The sequence below is a fragment of the Phyllostomus hastatus genome, unplaced genomic scaffold (assembly GCF_019186645.2).
Source record: "Phyllostomus hastatus isolate PE091 unplaced genomic scaffold, TTU_PhHast_1.1 phas_contig_17, whole genome shotgun sequence".
In the NCBI taxonomy this organism is placed as follows: Eukaryota; Metazoa; Chordata; class Mammalia; order Chiroptera; family Phyllostomidae; genus Phyllostomus; species Phyllostomus hastatus.
This window is the reverse complement of record NW_025333664.1, coordinates 41,160,115-41,179,271: the sequence shown is the minus strand read 5'-3', so window position 1 is coordinate 41,179,271 and position 19,157 is coordinate 41,160,115. Positions and strand designations below refer to the sequence as shown.

Below are 19,157 nucleotides of genomic sequence, written 5' to 3'. Positions count from 1 at the left end.
AAGTGAGGCAATTCAGTCAAGAGATGAAATGGACAGAAATGTGAGAGCAAATAGAGAGGAACAAACAGAGGGTAATACTATGTAAATGTGCACAGGAAGGAAAATGGATGAACATACTCCAACCTTCTCATAATAACCTAGGAAACTGGGACAGATGTATGACACTGCTTTAAGAATTATCTTCCCACCCTGGCTGGTGTAACTCAGTGGATGGAGTGCCAGTCTGCAAACCTAAATTTCACTGGTTCAATTCCCAGTCAGGGCACATACTGGCATTGTAGGTCAGGTCCCCAGTTAGGGGCATGTATGAGGCAACTAATTGATGTTTCTCTCCTTCTCTTTCTCCTTTCCTTCCCCTCTATCTGAAAATAAATGAATAAAAATTTTTTTAAATATATTTTCCTTGCAGCACTTGAAGTAACAGGCCAATTGGTGGACTGAATGTTTTTGATTGAGTATGAGACATAATGGTGATAGGGGAATTCAGGAGTTAAAACTTTTAGCTGTAGTTATAGTTGATAGGCTGAAGTGATTAATGCACAGGGAAACACAAGAGTCAAGATTTTAGCCTTTACTATAATTGATATGCTTAAGTGATTAATGCATGTAGAAAGCTGTTATTCCAAGAAATGAAATGTATGACCTAAGTGAATCCAGGAGGTTGACAAAGCAGTTTAACCTTTGTTCCCTAGAGGGTCTACCAGCAGCTAATCAAGATGGTATCTGAGCAATTGTGTTACAGGGAGGGAATATCAGTGATACAGATTCAGAATTGTTGATTGTGAGATAAAGAAATACTAGGAAAATCTCCAAGGGACTGCAACCCTTATCTGATTAACCATCCCCCCGCCCAAATTCCCTACCTATGTGTTTCTTCTCCTTAAAAATGTGGGCTTGGGATAGGTACATACTCTTTGCCTCATGTCACAACCAAAAAGACAACAACAAAAATTTTTAAGTATATTTTATTGATTATGCTATTACAGTTTTCCAAATTTCCCCCCTTTGTCCCCCCTCTGCCCTGTACCCCCAACCCTCCAGCATTCCCTCCCACTTAGTTCATCTCCATGCATTGTACATATAAGGTCTTTGAATTCTCTGTTTCCTATACCATTTTTTGCCTCTCCCTGTCTATTTTATGCCTATCAATTATGCTTCTTCCCTGTACCTATTCCTCTCTATTCCTCCCTTTCCCCTCCCCACTGAAAACTCTCCATGTGATGTCCATTTCTCTGATTCTGTTCCAGTTCTGGTTCTTTGCTGAGTTTTGTTTTGGTTGTTTTTCTTTTACTTTAGGTTTATTTGTTGATAGTTGTAAGTTTATTGGCATTTTACTGTTCACAGTTTTTGATCTTCTTCAATTTCTTAGATAAGTCCCTTTAACATTTCAAGCCCATATAATAAGGGCTTGGTGATCATGTACTCCTTTAACTTGACCTTATCTGGGAAGCACTTTATCTGCCCTTCCATTCTAAATGATAGCTTTGCTGGATAGATTAATTTTGGATGTAGGTCCTTGCCTTTCATGACTTTGAATGCTTCTTTCCAGCCCCATCTTGCCTGCAAGGTTTCTTTGGAGAAATCAGCTGATAGTCTTATGGGAACTCCTTTGTAGGTAACTCTCTCCTTTTCTCTAGTTGCTTTTAAGATTCTCTCATCTTTAGTCTTGGGTAATGTAATTATGATGTGCCTTGGTGTGTACTTCCTTGGGTTCAACCTTTTTGGGGACTCTCAGAGTTTCCTGGATTTCCTGAAAGTCTATTTCCTTTGCCAGATTAGGGAAGTTCTCCTTCATTATATTTTCAAATAAGTTTCCCACTTTTTGCTCTTGTTCTTCTCCTTCTGGTACCCCTATAATTGAGATATTGGAACATTTGAAGTTGTCACTGAGGTTCCTAAGCCTCTCCTCATTTTTTTGAATTATTGTTTTTTCATTCTGTTCTGGTTGGATGTTTATTTCTTCCTTCTGCTTCAAATCATTGCTTTGAGTCCTGGTTTCCTTCCTGTCATTGTCGGTTCCCTGAATATTTTGCTTTATTTCACTTTGGATATCTTTTCAACCAAGCTCAATCAGTTCTATGAATATTTTGATTACCAGGGCTTTGAACTCTCCATCAGATAAGTAGGCTATCTCTTCATAACTATCTCGTCACAACTTAGCTCTCTTTCTGGAGTTTTGCTCTGTTCTTTCATTTGGGCCATATTTCTTTGTCTCGGTACACCAATTTGCTTGGTCTGATTGACTGTTTCTTTAATTCCTTGGTTGGCAGAGTTCCATGCAGTTTGATTTTCTGGCACCTGTGGCTGTTTATAGATTTTTAGATTGGTTGTTATACTCCTTTTAGTTGTGTGAGGGAGCAAAGGGTTTATACCTATGCCTTCATATTGGCCGGAACTCTGCACAACAACAAATTTAAAAACAACAACAACAACAACAACAACAACAACAGCAACAACAGCAACAACAACAAAACAGAACTTCCAGAATATCGAACTGTATGGAAGTCCAACAACAAAGGAGTTAAAGTAGAAACATTCATCCAGACCTGTAAAAGGGGTGGACACTGGCAGCCAGGGCAGAGAGCATTCTCTGCAAGGCAGTGACTGGAAGCCAGGGTGGGCAAGGAAGCAACTGATGGAATGTGCAGTCCCACATCTGCTTGCGAATAAAATTGGAGGAACACCTGGGGAGTGAGGCAGACTGTGCAACCCAGGGTTCCAGTGCCAGGAAATAAAGCCTCAAAACCTAAAATTGAAAGAACCTGTGGGGGTTGAGGAAGTGGGAGGAAACTCCCAGCCTCACAGGAGAGTTTGTGGGAGAGACCCATAGGGTCCTAGAACATAGACAAACCCACCAACACGGGAATCAGCATCAGAAGGGCCCAATTTGGTGGGGGTAGCAGAGAAAGTGACTGAAAGCCAGTGGAGAGCCAAGCAAGTGGCATTTATCCATTTCAGACCCTGCCTCCACAAGGCAACAACATGGGTTGCCCTGACCTTGTGAATACCTAAGGCTCTGCTCCTTACTACATAACAGGCACAGTGAGACAAAAAAATACAGCCCAAATGAAAGAACAGATCAACACCCCAGAAAAAATATAACTAAGCATTGAAGAGATAGCCAACCTAACAGATGCACAGTTCAAAACACTGGTAATCAGGATGCTCACAGAAATGGTTGAGTATGGTCAGAAAATAGAGGAAGAAGTGAAGGCTATGCAAAGTGAAATAAAGGAAAATATACATGGAACCAACAGTAAAGGGAGGGAAACCAGGACTCAAAGCAATGATTTGAAGCAGAAGGAAGAAATAAACATCCAACCAGAACAGAATGAAAAAACAATAATTCAAAAATATAAGGAGAGGCTTAGAAACCTCAGTGACAACTTTAAATGTTCCAACATCCAAATCATAGGGGTACCAGAAGGAGAAGAACAAGAGCAAAAAGTGGGAAACTTATTTGAAAATATAATGAAGGAGAACTTCCCTAATCTGGCAAAGGAAATAGACTTTCAGGAAATCCAGGAAACTCTGAGAGTCCCAAAAAGGTTGAACCCAAGGAAGTACACACCAAGGCACATCATAATTACATTACCCAAGACTAAAGATGAGAGAATCTTAAAAGCAACTAGAGAAAAGGAGAGAGTTACCTACAAAGGAGTTCCCATAAGACTATCAGCTGATTTCTCCAAAGAAACCTTGCAGGCAAGATGGGGCTGGAAAGAAGCATTCAAAGTCATGAAAGGCAAGGACCTACATCCAAAATTAATCTATCCAGCAAAGCTATCATTTAGAATGGAAGGGCAGATAAAGTGCTTCCCAGATAAGGTCAAGTTAAAGGAGTACATGATCACCAAGCCCTTATTATATGGGCTTGAAATGTTAAAGGGACTTATCTAAGAAATTGAAGAAGATCAAAAACTGTGAACAGTAAAATGCCAATAAACTTACAACTATCAACAAATAAACCTAAAGTAAAAGAAAAACAACCAAAACAAAACTCAGCAAAGAACCAGAACTGGAACAGAATCAGAGAAATGGACATCACATGGAGGGTTTTCAGTGGGGAGAGGAAAGGGAGGAATAGGTGGGAAATGCTTCAGGGAAGAAAAATAATTAGTAGGCCTAAAATAGGGAGAGATAAAAAATGGCATAGGAAACAGAAGATTGAAAGAACTTATATGGATATGAACTAAGGTGGGGGCAATGCTGGAAGGTGGGGGAGCAGGGCAGAGGGAGGATAAAGGGGGAAAAAATTGGGAAGAGAAAAAAGATAATGTTAAATGAAGACTTACTGTAAAGGGCATGTAAATTAGTGAGTTACTGCTGTGGATAACTGGGGCTCACTGATGCTGTGGACCCTGGGAGACACAGAGTGGGGCATGTCTCAGAATTGCCTATGGAGGAGAGCTGAGGAAGTCAGGACACTTATCCACCAACTAGTTGAATGTTACTCCAGGGGCATTAGGAGTCTGACACTTCCTGGCTGCCTTTCAGCCCCCAAGTAGAGAAGAGGTGGGCAGGTACTGGAGATAGAAAACTGTTAGTGTGCAGCTGCAGGTGAACATGAGGTGGGCCAAGTTGATGTCCTCACTCTGCTCTCACTCTCATCATCATAAAGGTCTTAAAGGCTGGTTGGCTCTCTTTTACTTTGCTAAAGGTGGGCAGATTCACTGGTACTCAGATGTCTGGCTGATGCCTGGTCCGCAGGCAGGTTCATTCACCAGCTTTGTAGTGATGTAGAAAGAAGCCTCTTCTGTCAGTGTGGGCTAAACATAATCCTCTAAGCAGGGACTGATCCAAAATTTCCACATTGGCAGGGCCTAGAGGGCAGCCATCTGGCTGGAAGGGAGATTAGGGGACTTGTTTTAAAGCTTTCTTAGTATGGGAGGCACCTTGATATCACTTGGGTTGTATGATAGTTTGGGATGATGGAGGGGTTGGTGCACATTATAGGAAAGCTAAAGTGTGCCTGCCATTGCTTGGTCCCTCATTGCTTATGAACAAGATTGCCCTACAGATAAAATTTGGCAGGAATGTGATGGGGGAAGAGCAAGCAAAGCCAGAGAAGGAGACCTTGACCTTCAGCTATCAAAAACTCACCTTAACTCTGCTAGATTTGGTTTTTAATAATGCATGGATTTTGGCAAATCAGGTTACATCTCCATTAGAAAGAATAACAACCATCACTCTTGAAGTAGGAGGAAAATCTGCGGTATTTACTATTACAATTTTTGATAAAACCCCTGGAACAGTTCTGCAATCTAGACCCTCATGTTCCTATAGAGAGGGGCAATTGCTATATATTTACCATTTGATCCAGAGATCCCACCTCTAGGAAAGTGTCCCACCAATGCAGTGGCAAACATATGTAATACATGTTTACAAAGTTATTAATTCAGAACTATTTATAATAACCAAAGATTAGAAATAATTAAATGCCCATCAACAAGAGACTGATTTAATAAATTAAGGCACATCCATACAATAAAGCTGCTAAAAGAGTGAAGAATATTGGGATGGCTGATTTTATGTGTTAACTTGATTGGATCACATGGTAGGTAACACAGGTATTTGACCAGATTTTGGTCAAACATTATTCTGGGTGTCTCTGTGAGGGTATTTTTGGATCGGATTAGCATTTAAATTGGTGCACTGAGTGAAGCAGATTGCCCTCCCCAATGTGGGTGGGCCACATCTAATCAGTTGAAGGATAGACTAAAACAAAAGGTCTGACTCTGAACTAGAGAGACCCCTCCTACTTGATAGCTTTTGAGGTAAGACATCAGTTTTTTTCCTGCCTTAATTGGAAGGTTTGACATTAGAACAGTGTAGTAAATATTAGTCTTTGTGGTCGCTGAGCTCCTTAATATAGGCTACACAAATACACTCAACAATGCTTCCTGAATAAATGATAGGGTCAGTTATTGAAGGTTGATACTGCTGAGGTTATTCAGTTTGGAAAACAAGAAGCTACTCAGATTGTTATAAACCAAAATCATTGCTAGTTATAGGCAGAAGGGGAGACAAAGTAAGCAAAACAGTGGTCAGAGCAAAGAAAGCTCAGAAGCCAAAAGATTTAACACAATATTTTCTGAGAAATTGGGCCATTTTAAACTCTTCCTACTGTTAAGCTGCTTGCATCCAACCACTTTCAAATCATGAGCCTGCAAGGGATTACTGGAATATTATGTGGTAATGTCATTTCATGTAACAAAACATTTCATAATAATTCACTAAAAATATCTGCTCCTGCATTAAAAGCAGCTTTTTGGTAATGCATACACAAGATGAGTAAGTGGAAGCTTCTGATGAGCATCCCAACTTGCTGATCCAGAGAAAGCTGTAACAGATGCAGCCAACACACTGGCCACCAGAGCCCTTAAATGCAAGAGTCCAGCCTGCTTAGCCCATCAAAAAGTAGCTTTAAATGATTACACCTCAAAACAAAATAGGTCAGATTTGCTTCTGGCACTGTTTGAGTCCATTTGTATTCAGTAATTACCTACCAGGTTCTTGGACACTACAAACATTACCTACTTGTAGTGGATTTAAAGTAGGTAAACGGGAACCTAGCTGACTAAACCCAGTCTCAGGGGCCAGAGATCCCTTTGCAGTGAAGCCTTGAGGGAGAAACTTCAAAGGCAAACACTTGAAAAAGGAGGAAAGTGACTCATATAGCACTCAGGTAGAAGAGCCTCAGTCCCAGCAAAGATTCCATTCTTTGTCTCTTGGATGGGACAACATTTCCAGTGGTACTGTGTCCAGCTTCTCACAGTGATAGCCTCTTCATTAACACACCCTGAATTGCAGGGGTGTCCAAACCACAGCCCACAGGCCACATGTGGCCCAGCATGGCTATGAATGCAGCCCAGCACAAAATCATAAATTTACTTCAAACATCAGAAGATTTTTTTCTGATTACATGGCACAATGTGTTTAATATGTGGCCCAAGACAACTCTTCTTCCAGTGTGGCCCAGAGACACCAAAAGTTTGGACACACCTCATTGGCTTCCTCCCCTCCTCCCTTCTCTCACTTCCCAACTTCTCCACTTCCTGGGATGAGCTGCTCACACTCAAATGTTTTTTCTTAGTGTCTGCTTCACAGGGAACCTAAATACAGTCTCAGAGGACTACAAACCCTACTGGGTCCACCAGCACAGGAGAGGGATTCCAGATTCCCTTACCAGAGAGTCATTCTAGAAACAGTTTTAGTGCTAACAACAAACAGAAACAGAAACAGCAAGGCTGATAGTAATACAGGGGCCGAACTCTATTGATCCAATTATAAACAGTGAGACTAAAATTTCATACACCTGCAGGTGTGTGAGTGAGCCCAGTTGGGATCAGATGAGCCTGGTTCATATGAGCAGAACTGTAGGATCCTAAGCAGTAATGAACTGGTTGTTTAGACCTACCAGGCTTGGGGTAATTTCTTTACAGCAATAGCAACTGCTACAAGATGCCTGATTTTTTTTATTGACATATAATTTACAAATAAAATTGTATATATTCAAAGCATACAATGCAATGATTTGATATACAAGAAAAAAGTTCTCCTTATGTGTTACCAATAAAGAAGAAAATTGTGCAGAAAGAGCACTATTGCCTCAAAGGAGGTAGAGAGTTGTGACTGGAGACCATAGCTTACCTGCAATTTTTAACTAGAGGCATAAAAGGACTCCAAACAATTCCTTCCTTTAAAACATGCTATTGGTTGGACTGACTGAGGCTGAAATGCAGGAACCTCCTCTGTCAACACCCCAAATATTTTCTCTGGAGCTCTGGGCTGTTCAAAGAACCAAGTTCCTCACTTTCAGGCAGAGAGTGACAAAATATGTATAGTGTATATACTACTCAGGTAATACTTGACACTGCACTCTGTCCTGATGTTTCCATCTCACTGTGGTGAAAAATAACCAAAGGAAGGTCACAAGAGAAGCAACTCCTAAAACCCCAGGGACTCCAGAATGAAACACACCAGCCTCGTAGTACCATCTGCTTCCCTCAGCTGTATCTACTCACTTCTCAAAATTCCTCTGTGAGGTACAAAATGGGAGAAAACATTTTCCAAACATGTATCTGAAAACAACTTTATCTAGAATATATAAACAATTCTTGCAATTTAATATCAAGACAACTCAATTTTTTTTAAATGTACAAAAGATTTGAATAGGCAGTTCACCAAAGAAGAGTTTTAAATGGCAAGCATATGCATAAAAAGATGTTCAACATTACTAGTCACTAGGGAAATACAACTCATACTGAGATATTATACTGAAATACTACTACAAATCCAAGGGAACAGCTAAAATTAAAAAGACTGATCACACCAAGCATTGGCAAGGATGTAAAGCAACTGGAACTCTTCCACTCTGCTGATAGAATTATAAAATACCACTATCGCTTTGGAAAATAATTTGGCAGCATATTAAAAAGTTATATGTAGTCCTCTTATGATCTAGGTAGTCTATTACTAGAGAAAAAACAGCATATGTCCATACAAATATCTGAACATGGATGTTCACAGTAGCTTTATTTGGGAAGGTCACAAACTGGACAAAACCAAAATGTTCAACAACAGGTGAATAGATAAACAAATTACAGTATATCCATAGGATGGACTATTACTCAGCAATAAAAAAGACAAGCTACTGATACACACAACAAGAGGGCTGAATCTTAAAATCATCGGGGTGAGTAAAAGAAGCCATACTGTATATACAGTATACTCTGCTCCATGTATATAAAATTATAGTGAATACAAAATTAATCTAAAGTGACAGAAAGCAGACGAGTGGTTACCTGGTGATGATGGGAGTGTTGGGAGAGGGAATAATCATAAGGCCAAAAGTGAACTTTTGAGAATGATATCTACATTCCTTATCACAATTGCAATAAACATAATGAGTATATACATGTCAGAACTCATCAAACTATATACATGTATGTCAGTTTTCTTTTCCTAAGGCTGACAAGGGGTTGCGACACCTGGCACATTTGATGCTCCCATTCTGGAAAATTCTAGTCCTTACCCAGCATTCTTAGAGGAATGTTCCATTAGGCCTCTGCATTGTCTTTCATAAGCAAAATAAAATGAAGCAAGCATGGTCTTTGAATTGCATTCTGCTGAGGGCTTGGCCACTTTGGCAACAGTCAACCTCTGTCTCCAACAGATGGGGAAAATGAAAGGCTATGGGACTGGTCCAAGGTCATTTATCAAGTCATAGCCATACCAGTAATTTGCCCTACCAGTCCCAACTATAGAACTGTGCATAGGTCACTGGGTCACCCAGCTTCCCAGTCACTTCACAGCCACTGCTGCTTTTCTGGTGTGTATTTTCCCTCTGAGTGAGTGACTGAGAGAATTTTCTCTAAAGTTCAGAGTTTTAAGGACTCTTTTGGAAACCAGTCCCAGCTTTCAATGAAATGATATTCCTCATTTCATTGTATCCCTGGATCACAGATAAATAGCTCTTTAGTCCTCCTGAGTCACTTTGATCATTGATCTCTTTATCCCAGATCTGTACCCTAGCAAGCCATACCCCTCTGGAGCCCATATGAGCCCAGACCCTGTATGAATAATCTGTGGATCAGTTCGACATACATATGCTTAGCCAGAGTCATAAATGCCTTCATTATCCCAGACCACCCAGCTAATATTTTATCTTTAATATGAATGCCCAGCCCCACAATGGCCCTGTTGTTCTGAATCCTTAGGCTGTGACAAAGCTTGACCATAATCTCCCATTCATAAAAGACGTATATGGCTCAGATTATTCTTTATTGTCTTGTGAGCACTTGCAAAGTGCTTGGGAAACCAGTGTAATTTACAGCAGTGTCTTATGCCAATCGTCTCTTAAGTTCCTACTGCCCATTCATAGGCAATTTCCAAGTTCCCTGCATACCACACACAGCACCAGCACCCACTGTGCCCACGTGCCAACACTGACATGAGGCTCAACTCCATGCTGGGGGAGGCCCCCAGTACTTTTCCCCAAGCTCCTGCCCTCCCCAGTGCCTGCCTCTGACTCTTGAAAAGAGTCTGTGCTATGCACACATAACAAAAATACAGGAGAGCACAAGACAGAAAGGTCACAGGCCAAATGAAACTCATGTAGTATTGACCCCTGTCCACCTGCCTCAGTATACCCTGGAGGAGAATAGAGAAGATGTCTGTCTGTGTGGATAAAACCCTACCCAAACTGTTTATTTTTTCCAACAATGAAAGTGCCTCTTTTCTCCTTCTAAGCTATTGCTGAAACCCTCAGTTTTAGTGCTGAAAATGAAGACTTTTTGTAGACTTGTTCACTGCCACCTTGATTCTCAGTGTGGTAGGTGAACCAGCAGCATCAATGTTACCTGGCTTGTTGGAAATGCAGAATCTCAAGTCCCATCTCAGTTTCACTGAATTAAAATCTATATTTAATAAGATCCCCAGCTGATCAGAGCCTGAGAAGATTTTCTCAAAAATTAACTGTTGAATACCCCAAAGAGAGAAAGTTAATAGGCCACCTTGACACAAAGTGCCATAAAAGTGGGAAGGAGGCTATTTGTTTCCCAGAACTCTTTGGCAGTTTCTAGCATTCCAAAATTCCCTAAGAGTTGATTCCCCAGTGGCCCTATGGGAATCATTCTGGAATAAATTAAAGAACATTGACCAAGGTAAGATATAAAGCATATATTCAGCATATTCTTGTGGTGGGGGCAGAGGACATAGGGAAAGTCACAAATGACATGAGCCCTCCCCAATATTACTAAAAGCCCAGGGTCACCAACTCACATGACTCCAGAAGGTGACAGCTATTTTTACCAATCTTAATAAACCTCCATCACTATTTCTATTTAAAATATTTCCCTTTTCTAGAGGCATTATTTGTACCTTTTGTCTTTAGACAGGTTTTTCCATGTAACACACACATACATCCAAATAAATGTATTCAAATTGAACTGCTAGAAAAACAGGGAAAAGGTTTAAATCATCTGGAATTATCTCTGCTGAGCAAAAAGACTCTATAGGAATGGTCAAGTTAATGCTATCACTTTGGGATTTTCTTCTGGGATCTGCTGCATTGCCTTCCTCAGTTCTCTCTAGACCAGGGGTTCTCCACTAAGGGAGATTTTTGACTCCCAGGGGACACTAGGCAATGCTTAAGGACATTTTTGGTTGTCACAGCTGGAGATAGGGAGGCACTAGTGTCATCTAGTGGGTAGAGGCCAGGGATGCTGCTACATTTCCTACATACAAAGAAGAGCCTCATCTGACCCCTAATGTCAAAAGTGCTAAAGTGGAGAAGCCCTGCACTAGACAGCTGCTGGTCTAACCACATTCTATGGCCATTTTAATGTTTATCCTACAAGTTCCTTCAACCAGCCCTTCCCAAACAACCATCTCTCTCTCCTTAGTGAATACACAAGGGATTTAAAAATAAATATATATCATATTTATTAAAATTTAATCTATCCTAGGCATTGTTCTAGGTGCTTTCCATACTTTCCAACAAGTCCTCTTCTCTTTACAACAACCTTGGGGGCTACTATTTTTATTATATTATTATTACTGCTACCATCCCCCATTCAACTGATGAGGAAACGGAGGCCCAGACAGGAATACCTTGCCTGCCTGAGGTGTCTCAGCTAGTAAACAGTAAAGCCAGGATTTGCACCAAAGAGATTATCTCCAGAACCCACTTTCTTAGCCACAATACCACTTCACTAACTAAACACTTGCCAAGAAACTGAGGATGATGGAACTTCTGTGGTGAGAGTTTGTCACAAACCAACCAGAATTTAGGAACCCCAGCCCTGTGGACAAGTCCCCCTCCTCAGGAGAGTTTCTCTTATATTCAAATGGCCTCAAACCCAGGATCCAGGTTGACCTGGGAAGTTGGAGGGGCAAGAATCGGCATTCATTGTGCAAAACACAGAGGTGAGGAAGTTTAAAATATCTCTGTGAGAAAGTGTGCCATTTCCCTAAAGCTTATGCAGCAGCAGTGTACAAGTGGGTGAGATAACAGTTGGGTCCTCATGGCTTGTGGTTACTGATAGAAAAGATGCAGAAATAGCCCTAAATCTGGCAACCTGGTTTGTAAAAAAAGAGAAAATCAAATGAGTTGTGGTGATTCTGTTCTTAATGTTTGAGGAACAAAAAGCAATGCTGCGTGATTTGTGGCAGACCAGAGGAGTTCCATTCTTTGTAGGAGAAAAGCTTATTCACACACAAGGAAAATGTTTAAAACAAAAGTTTTATTTTGTAATAGTGATTTACAGAAATCCTAGCCCCTTTTAAATGTTTCACCAACCACATAGCTAACCAAGCCCTTATTTACTGTCCTACCTTATACCCACAAACTCACCCCAACCCACACTGCAACCAAGGTAAGCCTAAGTGTTTTACAAATGGCAGTCAAACATAGTGTGTAGTAAGTACAGTCATTTAACACTTTTTATGGGGAGAAATTGAAGTTCAAATAGTTATAATTTGAGTGTTGTCGTTTTCTTTTGATATGGGCAGAATTTTCTTTAGATGAGGCATTCCTGAAAAGAATATAAACCAATACCAATGATAATATTAACCATGGATGGACCAATTCCTGAGTGTTGGACACTATCCTCACCATTTTATATGCATATCTCATTTAAACCTCACAATAATGTTGCCACTTATGGATGAAGAAAGACAAAATCACATGCCCAAAGCCACATAGATGGCCAGTAACATAACTGGAACTCAAGTCTCATTCCTAATCACCAGGCTGTCCTGTGGCCCCTCTTGATCAATTAAGCTGTCATTAAGGTGTTCATTTACAACTTGGACAGCCACAGTCCAAGGGTACCAAAGTTGCGGCTTCTTTCATCTCACGGTATGTCGGTTATTCAGCACATTACTTTGCCACAAGTTCTAGTTCTGGCCAGTAAAGAATAAAATACCTTCCCAAGAAGGTAGGACCTATTTCCCACCTCAACTGCTCCTGGGGGAACTTAATGACCCAAGAGTTGGTCAGTATGTTGAGGAGAGCCACTAGAGTCAGAAGCTTTCAGGGGAAAAGGGATATTTTTGTTCCCTTGGAAAACAGAAGATAGCACACACAGGGTTGCCTTGCATTCAGGCAGAAGGAGTTTAAAACATACTAACAGGTAGGAGAAACTAACAGAGGAAACAGAGAATTTGCCATTGTTATTTTGGTGTATCATTCTTGGGAGGCTTTATTGCTCTCTTGGTCTGATCAGGCTGCTATAACAAAATATTCAGATACTGAGTGGCTTATAAACAACAGGAATACATTTCTCACAACCTGGAGGCTGGAAATGTGAGATCTGGGTGCCAGTGTGGTGAGGTGAGGGCCATCTTCCAGGTGCCTGACTTATTATATATTTACGTGGTTGAAGGGAGGAGGGTGCTAGAGAATTCTCTCAGGTATCTTTTATAAGGGCACTAATTCCATTCAAGAGGGCTCTGCCTCCCAAAGGCCCCACCTCCTAACTAAAGGTTAGAGTTCAACATATTGTTGTTGTGAGAAGCATCCAAACCTGTAAAGAATTTCTATAAGAGTTTATTTGAGCCAAAGCCAGCAAATAATGGGAAGCAAGATCTCAAATTCTCTGGAGAATGACAGTTTTGCAGGGTTTTTTAATGCATTTGAAATGAAAGAGAGAACATAAGGGAGATTTCATGAAGGTGGGAGAAAGCAAGGCAGGGATTTATAACAGAATAATTAAGATTATGTGCTCTGTTGAGGATGGTTACACTTATTTCAAAGTTGTGTTAACCTAGATACACAAAAACAATGGACAGGTCTTGGTCAAGGCAAAGATAAAACTTTTTTAAAGAAGTTATATACCTGGGGTATTACTATCCAACAAGATCTACCTAGTTAGGAATTTATGATCAGATCACCCTCTGAGTTTACTTTCTGTAGAACCCTTTTTTTTTTGTCCTCAGTATGAATTGTAGGGGACACATCCAGACCACAGTAATATCTATGTCTCTATGTCAGTGGTTCTCAACTGGGGGTGGTGATTTTTACCAACCAGGGGTTATTCAGCAATGTCTGGGGACATTTGGGTCACCACTGTGGGGTGGTGAGTGGTAGTGTTACTAACATCTAGAGGGTGGAGACCAGGGATGGTGCAGATGGGCGAACTCAGTAAGTTAAAAATTTTTAGCCTTAAATTATAGTTAGTAGGCTTAGTAATAAATTAATGTAGAAAGCTATTGTTCCAAGAACTGATATATATGACTGGACCTACCCTAACTCCAGAAGACTTGCAAGCAATTTGACCTTTGTACCCAAAAGGACTACAAGCAATGAAGATGGTATCTGAGCTGTTGTGCTCCAGGGAATGAATGTCTGCCAACCAGGATACAGATAAAGAATACAGGATACAGGTAAAGAATACAGGTTACAGATAAAGTCAGCTGATGTGAGGATGCTAGGAAAACTGCCAGACTGCAGCTTTTACAATGAACCTTTTATCCCAAATCCTTACCTACTTTTTTCCTAAATTTCTAACCCCTTACCTACCCTCTTCTTCTCCTTATAAAAAAGGTCAGCTTGAGATGAGATGTAAGACAGTCTTCTAGGGTATATAACCCATCATTTTCTCAGATTGTCAGCCATCTAAATAAGTTCCCATAAAGATTCAATCCTTGTCTCTACTTGTTAGTTCTGGTAATGACGGGAAGCACTAATGCCGACTTTTCTAGTTTCAGTGCTGGACTTTTTCAATGCATAGGACAGCACCTGACAATGAAGAATTATGTAGCCCAAAATATTGATAGCCCCTAGGTAGAGAAATTCAGCTCTAAACAATAAATCATGGGGCTTCACAAGCATAGCTCAAGTACAAGGTATTTGGGTTTACCTTAACTACAACTTATCAGCTTAGAGAACATCATCCTTCCATTTTACCTGGCCTCATTTCTCAATCAACAAATGAAGCAAGATTCAGAGATTTACTAATTTCTCTGTTTTCCACACAGGAATATGGACAAAAAAAGTGATTCTCAATGCTCGAATGTTCACAGCCTCCAGGTACCTTGATGATTATCTATGAGGCCATAACTAGTTTACTCCTCCTTACAGAAATGGGGCATCAGAGAAAAAAAGCCTAGAAAACTAGATGGGGGGCAAGAGAGGGAAGGAAAATGGAAACATTCCATTTACCCTGCAGGGTAAAGTAAAATGTACAATTAAAACAGTAGCAATAATAACTCCTCTTCCTACCACCCCCTCTTGCCACTTCCCCTTCCTCCCCTCCCCCTAATTCCACCTACTGACCAGGCCCTTCTGGGTAGGTGTTAGGAGACTGTTCTGTGTGGCATGGGCCCAGCTCCCACTCAGAGATGCACAGGACTCACACCCATGGATAGGTTCTCCTGTGGGGACTTAGGCCTGCAATGTGCCTAGGCTGCTTTGAGTGTTGCTCTTGCTAAAAAAACTCCCTCATCCTGAATTGAGGACATTTATTGCATAAAATGCAGTAAATGGAGGACATTAACTTCCTAAAATCCGTGCTAAACCTTCCAAGGATGAGTGTAACTGGTTTAACCACTTCTGCCTTTTCATTTGCAAATATCCCTCTTCTGTGATGTGATTAGCGGCATTGGCTCCTTGGTTTTCTGTAAAATGTAACCACCTAAAGTGAACCTGTGCATAGTAAATGAGGACCATCATGCAATGTGCTGAGAAACCCAATAAAGGCCGGTCCCAGCAAGAGCCAAGGCTTTTGCTCCCCTTGAGAGAAAAGCCTTGCTGTCCTTTTTCCTCCACCAAACTCAGTAGTCCATGTGAATGTCTCATTTCATCCACAATGATGCAGACACTGCAGGCTGGTGTCTGCATCAGGTAGGGGACCCACCGGGGCCGATGAAATAAGGGTGGCCGCTCCTGCCCTGATTCACCTGGGGCCATAGTGTCCATCAGTCCCTTGGGCTTTGGCTCAAGAAACAAGGAGCAAAGTGCCTCCCCTCCACCTGACAACACCACCCTCCCCAAGTGGCCCAGTCTGCCATGTATACTCCTCCTCTTGGAACTGGCCCCAACCCTGTACAGTGCGCTTTAGCAGCTGTACAGCTTGGAAACAATAAGACCTAGGACCAGCCCAATCAGCAGAAGGTACAGCGCCAGGCTAACAAAAAGATTGAGAAGCAGCTGCAGAAAGACAAGTAGGTTTACCAGGCCATGCTCTGCCTGCAGCTGCTGGCTACTGGAGATCTGGTAAAAACACCATTGTGAAGCAAATGAGGATCCTTCTTATTAGTAGGTTTAATGGAGAGTGGGTATTTGCAGGCTGCCAGGAGCAACAGTCACAGCAAGAAGGCCACCAAAGAGCAAGACATCAAAAACAACCTGAAGGAAGGCGTTGAAACTATTGTGGCCATGTGGCCACCATGAGCAACCTGGTGCCACCCCCCCTTGACCCCACTCCATGGAGTTGGCTAACCCCTAGAAACAGTTCGAAGTGGACTACATTCTGAGTGTGATGAATGTGCACAACTTTGATTTCCCTCCTGAATTCTATGAGAATGCCAAGGCTCTGTGGGAAGATGAAAGACTCCCACCTGCTATGAAGACTCTAATGAGTACCAGCAGATTGACTGTGTTCAGTACTTCCTGGGCAAGATTGATTTCATCAAGCAGGATTACTATTTCCCTAGTGATCAGGACCAGCTTTACTGCCCATCCTGACTTCTGGAATCTTTGAGACCAAGTTCCAGGTAGACAAATTGAACTTCCACATGTTTGACATAGGTGGCCAGTGTGCATGGGAGGATGAGGTTCCAGGATAAAATTTATTGATGATGTAAAATTAAGGGGGTTCCATTCCTGACTTCCCAATGACCCATCTCCATCCATTTTGCCATAGAAAAGGTCCAATCTTATCTTTAGTAGGGCCTGAATAAAGGCCACTGCCCAGAGTTTGTACAGTCCATCCAGTATCCAGCTAGCTTAGCATATGTTCCCAGCTGCAGTCCATTGCCCTGCAGTATTCAGGCTCCCTCCTGGAGCCTGCCTATGGAGTCCACATGGCCATGGGCCATGCAGCTGCCAGGACCCACATGGCCATGGAAAGAACAGGTGAGTGCACTGTGCCAGTGTGGGTCATCAGGCAAGAGAGAGAGAGAGAGAGAGAGAGAGAGAGAGAGAGAGAGAGAGGGAGAGAGAGAGAGAGAGAGAGGGAGAGAAGGGGAGAGTGGGCTTCTTTGTTTCCTTGAGATTATATTAGTTTGTGTTTGGAATGGACCAGGTGCTTTTTCAAAGAATCAATCAACTTCCAAAGCTTTTGCAAGCTTTGCATGGGACCACCCCCTAGTTAGACTGACAAGCCTTTTTGGTCAAGCACCTCTCCCTGGAACCCCCAACAATCAAGTACCAGAAGGAGGAAGGGAAGATTGTTAATCCCCCTGGTGGAGAAACACTGTAATCCCCTGAGGTGTAAAGCTGTAGCTTCCTAACTAAGCAAGCAGACTTATGCTACCCTGTTTGTTAAACTCAATGTTTAAGTTCCTTTGCTCTCTTACTTTTTTATTATAATTAGCTAAATACTGATGATGACACCATTATCTTTCTGCTATCATTTGAGACAACTGTGGTTGAAAAAGGGGCCACATACTAAACCTAACAAGCTCAGGGGAGGCCTGCATGGTGGCCTTACAAACTCAGAGACCTAAAGTAACCACAGAGGATGGTCTGAAATGAAAACTTCTCAACTAAAAAGCAAGTCACGGTGGTAGCCATGTCCTAGGCCAGTATCTTCCTTGATGAAGTCAATCTTTACCTAAACAAGATTTATCTCTTGTCTTTTTGCCTCTAAGATAATATACCTTTGTAATGCTTGAGTAATCCCTTTTTCCAGACCCCTCAGGACACAAACTCCCACCACAGCACAAGACCACAGATCTTCTCATTGCTATTATTATCATGTTAATTTTTTTAAATTTTATTTTAATCATTGTTCAAGTACATTTTTCTGCCCTTTACTCCCATCCCAGCCTACCCACACATCCCTCCACACCTCCCTCTCATTTCCACCCCCCCACTAGTTTTTGTTCATGTGTCCTTTATATTTGTTCCTGTAAACCCTTCCCATTCTCCCCTGAAATTCCCTCCCCTCTCCCCTCTGGTCACTGTCAGCCTGTCCTCTATTTCAATGTCTTTGAATATATTTTGCTTGTTTTTTTGTTTTGTTTTGTTGCTCAGGTTTCTGTTAAATGTGAGATCATATGGTATTTGTCTTTCACTACCTGGCTTATTTCACTTAGCATAATGATTTCCAGCTCCATCCATGCTGTTGTAAAGGGTAGGAGCTCCTTCTTTCTTTCTGCTGCATAGAATTCCATTGTGTAAATATACCAGAGTTTTTTCATCAATTCATTTACTGATGGGAACCTAAGTTGATGCCAGCACTTAGCTATTGTAAATTGTGCTGCTATGAACATTGGGGTGCATGGGTTCTTTTGGATTGGTGTTTCAGGGTTCTTAGGATATAGTCCAAGCAGTGCAACTGCTGGGTCAAAAGGCAGATCCATTTTTAGTTTTCTGAGGAAATTCCATACTGTTTTCCATAGTGGTTGTACCAGTCTGCACTCCCACCAACAGTGCACTAGGGTCCCCTTTTCTCCACAACCTCTTCAACACCTGTTGTTTGTTGCTTTGTTTATGATGGCCATTCTGACTGATGTGAAGTGGCATCTCATTGTGGTTTTATTTGCATCTCTTTGATAGCTAGCGATACTAAGCAACTTTTCATGTGTCTTTGGATCCTCTGTATGTCCTCCTTGGAAAAGTGTCTGTTTAAGTCCTTTGCCCATTTTTTAATTGGGTTGCTTGTCTTCTTAGAGTGGAGTCATGTAAGTTCTCTATATATTTTGGAGATTAAACCCTTGCTGAGGTATCATCGGCAAATATGTTTTCCCATACAATTGGTTCTCTTTTTATTTTAGTACTGTTTTCTTTAGCCGTGCAGATGCTTTTTATTTTGATGAGATCCCATTTGTTCATTCTTTCCTTTATGTCCCTTGCTCTAGAGGACATGTCAGTAAAAATGTTTCTGTGTGAAATATCTGAGATATTTCTTCGCATGTTCTCCTCTAGGACTTTAATGGTGTCATTGTTTATATTTAAGTCTTTTATCCACCTTGAATTTATTTTT

General features: G+C 41.3%; 1 pseudogene; it reads left to right on the top strand.

Moving 5' to 3' along the window:
* The first annotated feature begins 16,015 nt into the window (after nt 1-16,015).
* On the top strand, nt 16,016-16,794 carry LOC123814696 (annotated as a pseudogene).
* Nucleotides 16,795-19,157: the final 2,363 nt, after the last annotated feature.